Source organism: Thamnophis sirtalis, unplaced genomic scaffold (genome assembly GCF_051295495.1).
Source record: "Thamnophis sirtalis isolate CommonGarterSnake01/CBP01778 unplaced genomic scaffold, rThaSir2_p1.2 scaffold_1, whole genome shotgun sequence".
In the NCBI taxonomy this organism is placed as follows: Eukaryota; Metazoa; Chordata; class Lepidosauria; order Squamata; family Natricidae; genus Thamnophis; species Thamnophis sirtalis.
In genome coordinates this window covers 68,200,446-68,212,773 of record NW_028261381.1, presented here as the reverse complement: position 1 = coordinate 68,212,773, position 12,328 = coordinate 68,200,446, and positions in this window count along the sequence as shown.

Here is a 12,328-nt window from a genome sequence, read left to right as displayed (position 1 = left end):
GGAATATTGGATTTTGAATATTAAGACTTGGTAATTAATTTTAAAGAATAAATGCATTTTCATGGGAAATAAGTTTTCTTTAATACTGGAGACATAGCAAGTAATTTCCAAAGTAATGGAGTTTGAGAAATTGCATTGGGGCTTTGAATCAATAAGGTCAGCTAAGTTGTGTGTTTTATGGGTGTTCTCCGAAGATGTTACAGAAAATGATATACAGAAAAATACACCCAAGAACAACTTGAATAAGTAGTTGAATAAGAATTTGTTACCAGATCAAACAAACAAACCTACCTGGATGAGGCTTTAAAAATTAAGAAAGAAACAGAAATGATAATTCCAGAGAGAAATTGGAATCATTTCTCTCCCCCCACCCTATTTTTCCACTTACAAAAGTGGCTGCTTAAAGTTTTGAGGAAATTTGAAAGACAGATCAATAATAATTATTTAAATGGGTTAAAGATCAAGACTGTTTTGATTTATTTATTTATAAAAATCAACCAATCAATCATAAACCTAAAATGTTTTAGGCAAAAAGAAGGAAGACAAAGTTAGTTTATTTGATAAGGGTTAAAATGGGACATGTTACTAATTTGGATGGTTCATTTTGGATTTTTTGACATCTGGGATTGAAAAAATTGTATGTATGCTATGTAACGTAACATAAAATGTTATGTAAGATAATACTTATTGGATTTGCTAAGTTAAGAGATATGGGATGGAGAGTTTTACATTTGTTAATTGAGGAGGTGAAGAGATAGTTAAATTGCAGGATCCAATCTGGGTCACTCAGTGGGACCAGAACCTCAGTCAGTGAAATTACCGTATTTTTCAGATGATAAAATGCACTTTAGTTTTGGGGGAGGAAAATAGGGGGGGAAATTCTGCCTATCAGATATTCACCTGGCTAGTGTCCTTAGTCTGGCCAGCTTCAGCACATAGGTTTGCTTATTTTGAGGGGGCACATGCATGCTTTTTATCCCCTGGTTGGGGATAAAAAATAGCTTCTAAAGCACAACTGATCATCGGAGAGAGAAACAATGAGAAAAGCAGGCAAAGCACAGAAGATCGCTTCACTCATTAGCGCCTCAATAGGGCTTTAAAAAAGTTTCAGAAAAGCTACATTTGGAGTATAAGACGCACCCAAAATTTCAGCCCCTTTTAGGCGGGAGGAAAGTGTGTCTTATACTGTGAAAATACGGTGTTTATAGTGAAATTATTTATGTCATGATGAGAGTGGGAAGTTGCTTTTCAATGGGTTTTCCCCTATTTTTGTCTTTTTTCTTATTTGCTGTTGCCTTTGTTATAAAACAGTAAAAATATTGGGTTTCTGTCGTGATGGACTCTTGTGACGAGCCGATTGACAGTGAATGGAAGCAGTTAGCTTCCTCCCATAATTGGGGCATACCAGGGGTTGTGACTTTAAATATATACCTTTCTCCCTGGCTCAGCACAAATAAAACACACACACACACACACACACACACACACACACACACATATGTGTGTGTAGATTTTCACAGGTACAGGTATGCAGGTTTTGGGTGTATTCAGGTCTTTTCCCATGTTAGATTGAGAATATCTTGGCGATGTTCTCACCTAGTTTTTACTGGAACAATCTGGCTTTTTTTTTTTTAACCAAATGACTTATTTATATATGTCAAAAAGAGATAATTATCATATCACTTATAAATGGTCTCCAGTATGTAAGAACAAGTCTAAAGAAAGTTGTAAAATATTCAAAATATGTTGCAAGAGTTAGTGATACGTATGGAAGACATGTAGATGATATAGATATAGATAGGCATCATTTGATTAAAAACAAAGGGCACACACTAATGAAATGTCAGCATTTCAGTCCCAATTTAGAAAACAATGAAACAATATTCACAGCTGGAAAAAACTTTGACTCCCACAATACAGAATAGAAGCACAAGAAATATCAGAAATGTTGAAGACCCTGAGTCAAAAATAAGATGTTCAGGAAGATCCAACAAATGAGAATTATCCCAAAAACTTTTTTATAGCTATAAAAATACTGATATATTCACAAGGCAGCAAACTGAAAGGATATCAGATTGAAAAAGGTGGATTGAATTCTTTCACAAGCATGAAAAATGGATTCTCATAGAGCTATCAACAGAGAGGAAGTCTACTGGATACAAATGGATCTTCATAATTTAATTGGATGCAGAAGAGAATAGCAGAATAACAGAGTTGGAAGAGACCTTGGCAGTCTTTTCATCCAGCCCCCTGCTCAAGCAGGAGACCCGATGTCAGGGGGGGGTCAAACTGGATTACTTCAAGGGCCAGATCAGCATTGTAGTTCTCCTCCATGGGCTGGCTGGAGGGCAGGAGATGGGATGGACGCCTTCTGTGGCACTCTGCCAGCCAAAACGGGGCACAGAGGGGGGCCCCATGCCCGATTTTCAGCCTAGACCACCTCCAGCAGTAGCCTGATATATGGCCCAGTGTTCTAGTCTGTTGAGATCCCTCTGGATCTTGAGCCTATCTCCTGGGGTGTTGGCTATTCCCACCAGGTTGGTATTATCTGAAAATTTGATAAGTTCCCCTTCTCTCCCTCATCTAAATTGTTTATGAAGATGTTGAAGAGTATTGAGCCTAAGCAGAACCTTAGAGTACTCCTCTGCATACTTCCCTACATGTAGATGGAGTTCCATTGAGGACTAATGGTGAATGTGGTTTGTCAGCCAATTACAAATCCATCTAGTTGTGATGCTGTCTAGTCCACATTCTTCTATCTTACCAAGAAACAGGTTGTGGTCTACTTTGTCAAATGCTTTACTGAAGTCCAAGTATACTATGTCCACAGCAATAATGACCAAAATTTATAGAACTTGGAATGTGCAAGTTATAAAGTACAATCTTTACTGCTCACACAAGCAGTAAAGACTGAAATGAAAAGCCAGTGCTCTTTAAGTAAGAATTCACACAACTACAAGAGCAAAAGACAAATGACTTATAACAATGAACTGATTCTATGCTCTGAAGATGAAAGGGATACAGCATCAGTAGGTTATAGATTATCTCAAGAAATAAAATGACCAGAAGAGATGTGCCATTATTATTCAGATTGAAAGGAGGGGAAAAAAGGAAGATTCTTTTGTAACCAGAAACAGAAAATATTGGACAACATGGTTTCTACGATTGTCAGAGTCTAATAAGGAGAAATGTAATTTAATTTATTCAGTGTAGGCACCATATAACTCTGCCAAATAGAAAAGTTTCTTTAAAGACAAGGACATGAGCATGCAACTGTAAGATAACAGTCAATGCAGGGTAGCAATTGGTACGTTTCTGGTTATATAAATAGTGGCAAAGTCAGATTTTGTATCAACAATAGATGCGTTGAGCAGGAAGATGAATACATCAACAACACAAGATTGGACTATTGTCAAGAGGATAAGAAGATATTTAAAGAGAATAGCATGATTGATAAGCTATAAAGATGAAAATTGGACTGAAGATGGGGCCAGTGCTCTAATTTTTAAAATGTTATTAGATTTGTAAAGGGCTCTCAATCCACCACCACCACCACCCACAAAAAAATTACTAGATTAATTGGGAAGCAGTTTGTTTGTGAAGAGCTAACCTAGCAACATCACTACGATTGGACTTTGAGACTAATAAACCAAACCTGCTTTCTCCTTCCAATTTACAGAACGTTGCGTTGTATACAAAGCACTCTGATGCCAAATATCACTAAGTGTGAGCTGTGCAGGAACATAAACTTGTTAAATGGAAAAAATTATTTCCTCCTCTCCCACTTGCTGGAAAGAAATTGCAGCAGATGTACTCAAGAAGCCATCACCAAGAAACCAGTTTTGGGATCTTCATGAATCAATGGGAGTTGTAAAGTAGTGTAGCAACCACTGAGAAGAGGAATATTGGAAGATCTAACATTTAATGCATAGGCTTTTAGCACCTTAAACATCTTGAGAAGGTGTGAAGTGAAAATTGAGCTGGGGCCTCTCTAGACCATCCTTTCAAACCTGATTTGGCCATTTGCTGCCTTTTACTCTGGGGGCAGAAAATCTTTGATCTTCCATGAATACTGATTACCAGCATAAACAATATGAAAGGGTGCTGGAGGTGTGTGTGTGTGTGTGTGTTTGTGTGTGTTTGTGTGTGTTTGTGTGTACATAGGGCACACAAAGGCACAACTTTCCACTCCTATATCATTCTTTACATTTTAAAAATCTCCATCTGTTCATATCTCTCTAATCTCACTTAGTGCTTAGCCCCAAACGTTACCTTTATGTTTGATACCTATCCTATCATTATTCTTAATAATGCACCTTTTTTTCTTTTAATTTTCCAACACAAGCTCTAATCCTGCATTTGTTCTGCCAAAATTGGCTCTGTTTCCCCCCTGAAAGGATCCAGAACACACCATGGCCTGTGAATGTTTGATGAAGCTAGCACCTTTCAGAAGTCTTCCTCTTCCTACATATCCACAGTAATCCATGTGCTATAAACAGTACAGGAATTAGAAAGGAAAAACAAAGAGGTGATATTTCAGAACAAGCTCAGAGGTCAAAAACCAAAGCTGACAACAAAGTGTATCCTAATGTCTGGCATTATAATTGAAGAATCAGTCACCCATATGATATTTTGGGATTCCAGTTATTCCTAAGAAAGGCTTAACAGAATGAGGTCATGGGATACAGGCAGGTTTATTATTTATTTATTTAAAACATTTAGATAGCTGCCCATTTTATAACCAACTCTGGGTGGCGCCCTATCAAAAGTTAAAACAGCGTAAAAGCCATATTAAAACTATAAAAGCTAAACACATTTTAAAAAACACCTGGTACAAAGTTAAACTTCTGATGTGCCCTCATTTCATTTTATTCCAGCAGTTGGGGGAAAAGTCAAGTCTTCAAAACTTTACTGAAAGCTAAAAGGGTGGAGACCTGCCAAACTTCAGGGAGCAGAGTCTTCCACAGGGAGCTAGGGAGCATGCCACGGAAATGGCTTGCCTCCTAGTTCCCATCAGTAGGCAATGTTTAAGGGAAGGGACTAGGAATGTGCCCGTCCTAACTGACATGGTAGAATGGATAGATGCGGAAAAGCTGGTCCTGAAGATAACCTGGTCTTGGGCCACATAAGGCTTTAAAGATGATAGCCTTGAATTGCACCCCAAAATAAATTGAAAACTAACAAAGATGCTACATGGGCAAACCTAGGGGTTCCCACTAGCTCCCACTACTGTGTGTGCTGCAGAATTATGAACCAGTTAAAGCAGTGTTTCTCAACCTTGGTGACTTTAAGTCCTGTGGACTTCAACTCCCAGAATTCCCCAGCCAGCTGTGCTTAAAGTCACCAAGGTTGAGAAACACTGAGTTAAAGTTTCCAGTTGGTCCTCAAGGGCAGCGCCTGTAGATTACATTGCAGTAATCCAAGTTGCCTGCAATCACCATCATCTGCAGTGATCTTAGAGCCCAGGAAAATAAAATCTATCAGTACCTCCAATTCTTTCCCATCTATTTCTAGGAATTAAGAGGACCGGATGCCATGATCTTAGGTTTCTTAATGTTGAGTTTCAAGGAAAGCTATGGCAAATCTAGACAGCATACTAAAAAGCAGAGACATCACCCTGCCAACAAAAGTGCATATAGTCAAATCTATGGTTTCCCAGTTGCAATGTAGGGCTGTGAAGATCAGACCATAAGAAAGGCTGAGTGCCAAAGGATTGAGGCCTTTGAACTATGATGCTGGAGAAGACTCCTGTGAGTCCGTTGGACTGCAAGGTGATTAAACCAGTAAGTCCTAAAGGAGATCAACCCTGATTGCTCCTTAGAAGGTCAGATCCTGATGATGAAACTTTGGCCACCTATTGAGAAGGAAGGACTCACTGGAGAAGAGCCTCATGCTGGGAAAGATTGAGGACAAAAGAAGAAGGGGACGACAGAGAAGGAGGTGGCTGGATGGAGTCACCGAAGAAATAGGCCTAAGCTTAAATGGACTCGAGAGGATGGTAGAGGACAGGAAGGCCTGGAGGAATGTTGTCCATGAGGTCACAATGGGTCGGACATGACTTTGCAACTAATAACAACAACAATCCAGGTAGGAAGTGACCAAGGCATATGTGACAGGGAACAAGGGCTTCCTGGTCCAGGAAAGGTTACTTACAGGCAGAGTACTCTAGATGACCACTAGATGGCAGCAATGAGTTGGAATTTTCTGTACTCCTGGACAGCCATTCTGTGATTACCTGGATTGTTTTAGCCCATCTCTTACTTTCTGCTGATGTAGCAATGTATTTGTAGAAGCCTGCTTCGTGTCAAGCTCCTTCTATCCCCAGAACCAGACGGTTATGATTAAGAAAACAACCTATTTAGGATTAGAAACCAAAACTATTTGAAACTGATATATAATTTCTCTTTCAATGCGACAAAAGAAGATTGTGCAGTTGGTAGATTCAAAACCAGACATTTTGAAAGCAATTCTTCCAAATTTATAATACTCTTATCCTACTGAATCAGTACATTTACATTTCCTAAAGCAAACCCTTAATCCCAAAGAAATAGTTCTTTAAAGGTGTTAAAGACCAGCAGGAAGACATTCAGAAGAAGATGGCATTTTAGATAATTACGATTTGAAGAAAAGAAGAACTTAGAAAGTGATGTATTAGGAGGCAGAATTTATGGAGCTGACAAGTTTCATTGCATGTGGACTGAGGATCATTCTTCTTTGAATGACTAGACATTCAAAGCTGCTGCTTTGTTCTTGTCCCCAGGTAAACATCTCAAGCTAGGTCCCATTAAAGGAGTGCAGCATCGCAAAGTTGACTTTACTGCGTTTTTCATGTCATCTTTTGCTTCAAGGGGCATTGTTACAACTCCAAGCATTACAACATCTCATCTGATGCCCTAGTACAGAATAGAGAGAAACTTAATGGTCCTTGATGGGTGTTAATCCTGTTGTTCCCAATGAAACTAATTAATAAAAGATTTAAAACAGAGATGAGAAAATGTCTCTTCATGCACCATATAATCAATCTGTAGAACATGCAGCCATAAGATGTTATGTTGGATGTTAGACTACATAACTTCCAAGAGTTCCTAGAGGACAGGTATATCAATTACTGTAAGCTTGGCTGACTGAGTGCTGCCTTCAAGGAGGAGTGCTGTCTGCCTCTATGTAAAGGTGCACAAAAGCAATAATAGGAACAGAGAGTTACCTTGATTTCTTAGTTGCAAGAGAGAAGGCTAAGGGAGCCAAAGCTTGATCCAGTTGGACTCATGTCTTCATGTCCCTATCAAAGCCCCCCAAAAGTGCTGCCCATTTGCTCTTTCAAATTTGGCAAAGTAGATACAGCCCAATTACACTTTTCCAGGGAATATTCCATACCACCTCATTGTCGTACATTTTTTTCCAAAAGTAACTCTGATATCTGCATTAACATTCAACAACTTTCTACCTCTGTAGGGCAGTGAACCTTTTCAGCCTTGGGTGCCAAAACTGGAATGTGCATGCTGGAGCGCCAGAAACCCGAAGACGAGTGGCCAGCTGGTCTTTGGGTTTCCGGCATGTGCATACAGGCTGGCCAACTGGTCTCCGCACACGCTGGAATGCCAGAAACCCGAAGACCAGCTGGTGATGGCACAAGTGCCCACAGAGAGGGCTCTGTGTGCCGCCTCTGGCACATGTACCATAGGTTTGCCATCATGGCTATAGGGAAACACCAAGATGATCCTGGAGAAAGTTCGCAGAGGCTGTAAGCAAAGCACAAATGAAGTTCAGGAAGAGAAGAAGACATTAGAAAGAAATGTAAAGTGATCCTTCCTTGGCTGTCTTTGGTGTAAGAGGTAGGGAAGGGAAAGTGTTATCAGGCCTCCAAGAACCCATTACTATAGCTTGTATCCATAGAGTAGAATTCCAGTGTGTTTGGTGTAGTCTGTTTCTTGATCTGGCCTACCTTCAAGGGGCAAGGCCCTCTCCTCCTTCTGCTTTACATATTCCTAAACACAGCAGGTTTTGTCAGTGTAGGGGCATCATTAGCGCGCACCCTTCTTAAAAATAAGAATCCTCAAATTTTGGAATACTTCAGGTTCACTATTTTGAAATTGTTTTATTTATTTTTAGTTGTTAATTTAGTTTGTCACTAATGTACAAGATTAACAGGAATAATTTTACTCATCAGATTGAAATGAATTTTTTGCATCTGCATAAAATAATATGCAAGAAGTTGTGTAGCTACCCACAAACCACTGTCTATTCAAAACAAAGGACTTCTTGTCATAAAATTCTGCAAGATACCAATATTTGACTTTCCATATTCAGCAAAACAGAAACATGTACTTCGTGCCTCCTGCTGAAATCATATTGCTTGTTCTCTTCACATTAGCACTGCTAGGGCCAATTCCACTCATTTGCTTTAGCTGACTTAATACAATCTTCTATTAATGGTTTACTATTGGTACAAAACCCAGTTATGCCAATATTATAACAGTAGGACTGAACAAGACATGCTAAATAGTATTTTAAAAATTGGTTTTTTTAAAAAAAGATGTTTATGCAGGTAAAAGGTATATTTGCATGAATACCGCAACCAGGGTGCATCTGGAGAAGGAAAGAAGAACTAAGAGAGATGATGGGGCTTCCATATTTGCATGACAAAAATCTGGAGCACTAGTAGATGATAACTAGTAGATATAATAGCACTTGGACTGATATACCACTTCATAGTGTTTTACAGCCCTCTCTAAGTGGTTTATAGACTCAGCACATTGCCCCCAACAATCTGAGTCCTCATTTTACCAATTTTGGAAGGATGGAAAGCTGAGTCATCCTTGAGCCTGGATAATAATCTTTGCTGCCATCTGTCCATCTATCTATCATAAGAATTTGTAGGCCTGGAACTCTTTCAGTTCTAGGCAGCTTACAGTCATATAAGTAGCAAATAGATAAAACCCATAAAAACCCAACAAGCCTTCATTGCTTCTATTATTATTATTATTATTATTATTATTATCTAAATAAGATTTATTGGTTGGTTGATTGATGGATTGATCAAATTTGTACAGACACCCCTCGCAAAAAATGATTATGGGATGTAACCTACAACCAACAAATATAAAAATTACATTAAAATGTTATACAAATAAGCAATGAGAGGATAAAGATAACCTTCTCAGCAATGGAAACATCTAAGTATGTCTCCAGGTCCCTGGGAGCCCCAGGCCTGATAACAATCTACAGTGGTTCTTCTTGCTGAAGGCTTTAGGGAAGAAAAGAGCTTAACCTGCCTTCCTGAAAGTCATCAGATTGAAAGCCAACCTGACCTATATGAACAAGCTATTTGGGTGTTGAACCAAGAAGGCTATCCTTGAAACACCCTCACCCCCTCACACACATCTTCATGTCCTTTGATAGATTTAATCGCCCTTCTCTGAGCACTGACCCTGGAAAATAACAAAGATGTCATCTTGCTGTCAACAAGTATGTCAACAAAATATTTGCTCCTTGGTTGAAAATCCCAGGCAGAGTATAGTATTCAAAGAACAGACACTGCTTCAATACATATTTACCAATTTAGAATATAATTGTGCAAACTAAGATCAAAGAATGCAGCAGGGTCCTTTCCTTTCCCTTCCCTTCCCTTCTGGGATGGGCTTCAAAAATTTCAGCAACGGTTTTCTGCCTGGTTGCTGAGCGGGTGTGGCCATGGTGGGCATGGCCTAGTCAGCCTCCTGCACCACAGGGGGGGGGTTATTTCCCCTTTCCCAGGCTCCAAAGGCTTTCCTTAAGCCTCCAGGAGGGTGAAAATTGCTTCCCCCAGGCTCTGGAGGCCATCAGGAGGCCGGAAATGGGCCCATTTCTGGCCTTCCAGAACTTCTGGGGGCCCCATTTTCCCCCCTCCCTAAGCCTCTGCATGGGCCCTGCACTTACCTCACAACCAAAACAGACTGCTTGGAGACTCCTGGGAGGGGAGGGGTGGGGTGGGAGAGTGGTGGAAAGGTAAGGTGACCAGGCGTCTCGCATTTGACGGGACAGGCACGCTTCTTCATAATTTTTCCTGCATCCCGGGCCGTTGTCAAAAGATCCCGCTTTAATTTTGCCGCCTTCTTTGATCGCTCGCTCCCCCGCCCATCCGCTGCCGCTCGCAACACCGCACAGTACTTTTCAACTCCCACGCAGCCACAGTGATTTGTTTTGATGAGCATGGGGCGACTGGACTGATGGTAAGCCCCCGCCACCACCGGACTAACTGTTGCTGCCTCCTCCTCCTCCTCTAATAGCACCGCCGGATTTGCTGCCTGGTGCTGCAGCTGAGGTGAAGCCGGCAAAGCTCCCGCCATGCTTTTGAGGCCACAGGAGCCAGTAGGAAGGCGGCGGAGGGGCGGTTTTGAAGACTGAAAGGAGGGACGCGACCACAGGGTGAACGATAACTCTATTTATTAACAGGTGAGTATGACAGCGATTCAAGGGAATGTAACGCGCGCCAAACTATTTATATAAACCAGGCAGCCAATAGGAACCAGGGACTTGGGCAGCAACAGCTGTCAAGTCCCAGGTCCAATCAGAGTTAACTTTCGGCCGGCAACAGCCTCCTCCGCGTCCTGGCCAATCAGGACAGAGGAGGCTGTTGCTGACCTCCAAAAGGTGCTGAACTATTGTTAACCAACTGAGCCTATTTGCATGGCTCATTAATATTTAACAGGCGGGAGCAGGAAAAAGGCCCGATGGCTCCTCAAAAGCACAGAGGAGGAGGAGGGGGCAGGACAGGGGTAATGCAGTGCCCAGCTCAGGTGCTCCAAGCAGAGGGGGAGCCGCCCCCTCTGCCAGCGCTGGGCAGCAAAGCTGAGATGTTAAGCTCACTCCCTCTTCTTGCAGCACACCACATCGCGGGGTACCCTCCTCACTTCGCCTTCGTTGACTGAGGCAATGGCCGCGCATTGGGTCCTGCAATAACCAGCCCTTCTGGGCAGAGGTGGGAGGGAAGACAAGAAAAAAAATACCTCGTCGGGGGAAATGTCAGGTGGGGGAAGTGACCAGCGAGCGTTTAGGTCACAAAACGCGATCTAAAAAGGAACTCGCGTTTGTGTGAATCCTTTCTCTCCTCCCTCTCCCCCCTTCCTCCCCCCAAAAAGTGACCAGTTGGTTTGTTTGAATCCGTTAAAGAGAGAGAGAGAGAGAGAGAGAGAGAGAGAGAGAGAGAGAGAGAGAGAGAGAAAGAGAGAGAGAGAAAATGCCTCCCCATCTGCGTGGAAAACGTGCCTCGGCGGCTGGAACGGCAAGTGCCTTCTCTCCGCCTGGGCTTTCTCGGTGAGCGGCAAACTCCTTTCTCGCCTTTTCAGCGAAACCCCGGCAGGAAGAAGATCTTGGTGAACTTTGAGGTGTCGAAGCGACCCCCGCTTTCTCTTCCACGGATCCTCTGAGAAGAAGAGGAAGAGGAGGAGTCTGCCTTTTCCAGGCGCTGACAGATGGGACGAAGCTCTCATTCTCTTTTTAAATTAAAGCGGGGGTTGGAAAGGGAAAGGGGACCTTTGAAAGGGGACGGTGGAGGCAAATGGTGAAATTGTACAAACCGGGAGCAGAAACAAATTCTACTGAGGGGAAATTTAAAAAAAAGGATTATATTGGAATGTCAATTTAAAAGTAAACATGAGGCATTTGATGGTGCTCTATCTATGGGAGTGGTGTAATTATTATTATTTTTTAGAAAAACAACCTGGTGTTTTACCTATATTTTATTTTATCTATAAATGGAGTGCAAATAGCTGGGGAATTGTGACATTGCTAGTTAATATATTCTAGGTTACCATAACAGATGTTGCAGGTTTTAATTTAATTCTGGTTTTGTGTGTGTGTGTGTGTGTGTGTGTATGTGTGTGTATAGATAGATATAGATATAGATAAACACAGATGATTGAACTTAGTTTAGACTTTGAGCTGGAGCCAAAATATATTTATAAGATGGCACAATATATCATGGAATAGATCTTACTTTTGAGAGTTTCAGTTTTGCATTTATATCATTTTAATACATAGTAATATTCATAATTTCCTCATAATAATGCACTAGGAGGTTTTTTGTTTTGGTTTGAATAGAACCAGAAAACTATTCAATAGTTAACATCTCTTCTGCTATCTTCTATCTATCCTTCTTCTATCCTTCTGCTAATAGAAGTTTATAACAGAAAGATATGACATTGGTTTGAGCATTGCCTCCAGCAATATTTAGGGAAATAGAATATATCTATCGGTGAAATAGAATATGGTATATTGCCCCAAATTTTTCTCTTTATTTCTATATTGGCTTTCTTTTTTTTCTTCATTTTATTGTACAATAAATACTGTT